Consider the following 6,000-nt stretch of genomic DNA (forward strand, 5'->3'; position numbering starts at 1 on the left):
CGTAATCTGACCCCTTTACATACCCAGCACTACATGCTAAACTTACCTGGTAACACAGATAAAACAGTCACAATATGCCTGCAGATGCACAGTTCTGCTGACTCAAGTAAATTAAACCTTTTTTCACTTTCCTTAGCACTTACTCCCAGGGAAATGGGGTTAGGATTGAGCTGCAGTCCTGGCACAGTCAAGACACTTGTGATTGGTGTTTAAAGGTATGATGGAACAAAGAAGAAAAGGCAGTGTCAGGTATGTAGGGGGCAAGCCATGAAGGTCAAAACCAGCTCCAGTGCCAGTAACACCTGTATTCAAATCCCTTATTTTAAGAGTGCTGCTTTAATGCGCTTTCTACAGCTTTCCCACATCAACAGATGCACTGCTGCATCTGCAGCCATTTAAGTTGACCGTGTTAAGGGTAGCTCCGTGTAATGCCTAACAATCCAGCCTCGAGATTATGGAAGCATAAATGACCCATTATACCCTCAGCAGATATACAGGCTCACAGTATTTTCACTAGAGCATATCTGGAAGGCCTACCTAGCCACTGCTCCTATCTTGGACTGCAGGTGCAAATCTGGGAGGCTGAAAGCTATGTGCAGTGGGTGTCCCTATCAAGTCATGAGACCTGCCTGCCATCACCCTCCTAAACCAGTTTAGGTTCATCTTCAGCCAGCTCAACTTCATTTGATACTCAGAGTGGAGTAGATACTTGCTAAGTTACCAGCACTGCAGGAACTGGGCTAGTTGGAAAAGGGGTGCATCCGGCTGACATCAGGACACTGAGTGACACCAAGCTGGCACAAAATCTTTCCTAGCAGATTCATAAGCAGATTGAAAAAGGGAGGTAAGAGCGGACACCTGAGACTCTGCAGGACATTATTGGATGTAGGGAAGAAGCAGGTTGAAAGTTACCATTCTTCAGAAGCAAAAAGAAAAAATAAATTATTCCCTCGCCCTTCCAGACAGCTTGCAAAGGAAGCGAGAAAGAGACGTCCGTAGCAATAGCGTAGCTCCTTTGTCCCAAAAAATTGCAGTTGTGGGGAAAGGAAGATCAAATTCCAGCCAAATGACTGAAGAGGATTCTTGCGATCTGGATTCTTCAAGTGAAGAAGATGATACCTTTTCCCATGATGACAGATCTGAAAACTATGTTCCCCACAGGAAAGCAAACGTTTCTACAGGGGATAGTATAGATTGTCTGGGTGATAGATATGCACCGTGGCCTCTTCCCCAGTATGTTTGTCATTGTAAAGATGACCGGAGGGCCAGGTCTCCTCGAAGTATGAACCGCCACCCCCAGCGGCCCTGTTTCGTTCATAAACCGAGGGAAATATGCTGTGCTAGGACTGCCAGCGATATGAATATGGATGAGGTCCTATCCTTGCTGCCAGGGCGCCAGCGGAAGACACGCCAGCAGCTTCAACGGGAAAAGGAGGCCGCCGTCACTATCCAGTCTGCCTGGAGGGGTTGCCAAGTCAGAAGGGATATTGGCAAAATGAATAAGGCCGCCACCCAAATTCAGGCAGCTTTCCGAGGGTACATGACCCGGAAGGAATTGCCTCTGGGACTCTGCGGTTACGGCAAGACCAATCAACGAAAGTTGCAGAAGAAAACGAGAGCTGAAGGCGAGAGCAAACCTTTCCCTGCACTCCTAGATTGCCTTCAGCAGTTTGGTTTGGTGTCTGGAACAAAGCCTCCCGGCCAGAGCATTTCCCTCCCAAATGACAAGCCAAGGAACTATTCAAGAAACTTCATAGAAGACTATCCTCTTTTGAATCCGAACGTCACCTTCTTTGAAATTGAGTCCACCCTCAGACCCAACAGGGAAGTGTTCACATACACCTCTTTCAATGTCTTTGCCACAGGAATTCAGGACCAGAGATACGAGGATGCTGCCGCCACAATCCAAGCAGCTTGGAGAGGGTACCAAATCCGACAGAAAGGAAGGCCTATGACAGGAGAAGAAAAGAGACCCAGAAACCCTATCTGCTCTAACTTTGCCATGAAGAAAACCCCTTGCAAACACTCATTGCCGAGGCCGGCTCTCAAGGGACCCAAAATCCGTCAGATCTTTGTTGCAAAGGCAGACCTCCATGACAGATGTAAAGGCACCCTCTCGCTAAGAGATGCACCACAGATTCGAAATATTAATATATATGCAGTGATAAAGGCCATGCCAGATCCTTCCCGGAAGCCAAACGTATCCATACGGGTGCTGAGCCCAAACGCTGTGGTCCAGGGATATGAGAGAGAGATGAGCAGCGGGGTGCAGGCTCTCTACACTGTCCAAAATAATAGCGCTTCAATGCCTTCTCAGATCCTCATTCATGTGAACACGCAGAAAAGAAAGGATGTTCTATTAAAAACTGAAAAGAAGAAGCAAAAGCCCTGAGAGGCCCCTCCAAGGTCTAAGTGCTTAGTAAAGGCTTCTCTGAGAAACTGCAGATAGATTCAGTTTTGATTGTAGATGTCGCGTGTGGACATGCATTGTCTGTTTATACCAGAGGTCAGCAAACTTTTTCAGCAGGGGGCCGGTCCACTGTCCCTCAGACCTTGTGGGGGGCCGGACTATATTTTGAAAAAAATATATGAATGAATTCCTATGCCCCTTTAAATAAAAGGACACATTCTACTCATGTAAAAACACGCTGATTCCTGGATCGTCCGTGGGCTGGATTGAGAAGGTGATTGGGCAGATCCGGCCCCCAGGCCTTAGGTTGCCTACCCATGGTCTATACAGGCAGAGGGCCTTCTCAATAGTGGCTCCCAACTTGTGGAATGCCCTCCCATCAGATGTCAAGGAAATAAACAATTATCTGACTTTTAGAAGACATCTGAAGGCAGCCCTGTTTAGGGAAATTTTTTAATGTTTGACATTTTATTGTGCTTTTAATAGTCTGTTGGGAGCTGCCCAGAGTGGCTGGGGAATGCATGGGATTTGGGGGCTTGCATAACTTCATTGCGGAAAAAGGTGGTACCCAATGTTCAGCCTTTTTTTTAAAAAAAGAAAATTAGATTTAAAAAGACAGGAAAACTGCAAACTAGCCCATTTTCATCACTAAGGTCCTTTCCATAATTTACATGGTGATAATCCTGAATTTGCCATCACATGTGCACTAGATAGGGAATGGCAGCCAATCCTGCCTTTGGTGAGTGTCTCCAATACAAGCAAAATACACATATTAGGATAAAATGTGTATTAAATTGCATATATTTGTGGAAAATAGCATACAAAAGGCACGTTCCAAGGGAAAATTGGTTTGCAAAAAATGTGCCTGTTAGGTAAAATTGCTTGCAAATGTGTACTTTAGAGACCCTCGCATTACAATACTTCTGAATTTTCGCAAGGACTTAAAAAAATAAAAAGGAAGCTGATGTGGAAATGTGGAGAAAATTCAGTCTTGCCTGTTGGATCAGCTTCTTTACATGGAATGGTGAAGGTGCACTGCCTAGTCTTTTGGCTCAGGCAGCCAAACACATTGGACCAACCCTGACAACATGCCAAATAAGACTTTCTGGTAAGATAGGAACCATTAGGAATCACGGCTGCGTTTGTTCTGTGTTCTTGAGATCAACAAAAGATGCTGCTGCACTTTTTTCTAAGTTCCACTAGATGTCCCCATCTTCTTCTCTAGCTGTGAGTTATGCTAAAGCTTTGCTGTTGTTGCAGAATTCTCTTACCACCCTCCTCCCACCAAAAAGGAAACTTTGTGCCGTAATAAATTTGTTAAGTTTTAAAGTAAAAGTGGACTTTGGCTTGAGCAGAAGAGGTTACACTATAGTGTAGTGTACAACTGGAAGAAAAAATGAATGGGAGAACACAGAGAAACATTTTTTGTCATCTCATTTCATTTCACTTTTAATTTGTATTCTGCCTTTTCTATTTTACAAAGGCAGTTTACAAGCTGAAAAAACAAAACAGTCAGCAAAAATCATACACGTAATAGCAATCTGATCCAATACAAAAAAAGTCACAATAACTTTAAAATAAACAACTTACCGTATATCAAATAAAGCAATATTCAAAAAGCTATGAATCAATATTTAATAATTCATTAGCATTATTCAACAATCCATTAGAATATAATAGTAAACAAATAAGATGGGAAATGAGATGCAAGCATGTGAACAAATAATAGGCAAATAAGGAGCCAACAAAGGCATGGTTTGGGGGTTGATTGAAGACAAGAGGTATTGCGACATGACTCCTGCACTTGTGTTATGAGAAAAAACTGCTCCTTTTCCCATATGGGGTACCCAAGAGCCCATATAGAGTCTTTTGTAGGTTCTCTATTTGTAGTAGAAAATAACAGAGACCAACCAGAGAATATTGAGAAGCAAAGCCGCTAGTAAGCCTGATCTTTATTAAAGCTCTTGCAACAGGGTGCCCCCCCCCACATGGGGGAGAGGGACCCAGGACAAAGGTGTGCAAGCCCTTATATAGACATTTTAAATTGCCCACCCTGGAGTCCAAGACCACCCCCCAGAAACATCATACATATATTACAGAAGGGGCGGACTACAACAGAAATCTGAGTGCCTTGTTTTTCTCCTGTCTGCTAGGTTGCTTGACTGGATTACCTGGGCATCCTGGCCACTCTTTTGTTACTCAGTTCCTGAATCCAGGTTACAGGTTGGGACGTGGGTGGTGCTGTGGGTTAAACCACAGAGCCTAGGAGTTGCCGATTAGAAGGTCGGTGGTTTGAATCCCGGCAATGGGGTGAGCTCCGGTTGCTCAGTCCCTGCTCCTGCCAACCTAGCAGTTCGAAAGCACGTCAAAGTGCAAGTAGCCAAATAGGTACCGCTCTGGCGGGAAGGTAAATGGCGTTTCTGTGCGCTGCTCTGGTTCACCAGAAGTGGCTTAGTCATGCTGGCCACATGACCCGGAAGCTGCATGCCAGCTCCCTCAGCCAATAAAGTGAGATGAGCACCGCAACCCCAGAGTCGGCAACGACTGGACCTAATGGTCAGGGGTCCCTTTACCTTTACCTTTAGGTCACAGGCTCACACCCTATTCATATCTTAAATGTGCCCTTAAGACAGGATTTGTGAAATAGACAATGGGGAGATTTCCCGTTTCCTTCAACCTTGCAGAGAAATATTGGAGGTCATTTTGGGAGAAAGAAAATGGCTTCAGGACTTTTTTGTGGGTTTCAGGCATGTGGTTTACATATTTGTATGTGTTTGCTTGGTACATTTATGAACATTTATTATATGTATATAAGACCTTCCAATTCTTATAACAAGGGAGAGGCAGGATCTACAGGTGTTCTCCCCCTCCAAAACAAGCTTTACCCATCCTACACATATGAAAAGGAAAAGAAAGCAGCATTGCCAGGTGTATAGAGAATTATCATATATAATGCAGGGCCTCTGCATGAGGTACCAGGACCTGTATATGCTGGCTGCCCTGAGGAGAGCAGGCGTTGTGAGCGTGGCTGGCAAGTCTCAGAGAAAAGGGGTGGTGAGTGCAAAGAGGAGCTTGGGGTGGCTGGGCACAGGGCAGAATTCTCTTTCTGGCATGGCTCTTGCCCAAGGCAGCGGTGGTTTGCCAGCCTCTTCAGCAGTGGTACCGACAACTGCAGCAGTGGGGGGCTGGGCTTTCTGTTTTGTTCCTCTGTGTCAGGGGTAGCCAATGCCTCCAGATGTTTCCAGCCTACACCCCCCCCCAGCGCCATTAACATGTGACCCCAAAATTTTGGATTCCCCCCCCAAAGTGATGCCAAAATTTAGTATGGCACAAAACTATACCCATATGGGTGGGGTACTATTATTATTATTATTATTATTATTATTATTATTATTATTATTATTAAATAAACATTATACCTCATTCATCTATGCACTTTACACATGATGAGATCCTTCTGGAAAGGTTGTCCTAGGATGGAGAAGCTGCATAGGATGTTCTGTGTCTCTTCCCATCTCTATTCAGCCGAACATTAGCTTTTTTTGTTTATTTTCTTCTACCAAGCAGCTTTGCCTATAACCAGAGGTTCC

The sequence above is a fragment of the Podarcis liolepis genome (assembly GCF_965112155.1).
Source record: "Podarcis liolepis genome assembly, chromosome: 17".
NCBI lineage: Eukaryota > Metazoa > Chordata > Lepidosauria > Squamata > Lacertidae > Podarcis > Podarcis liolepis.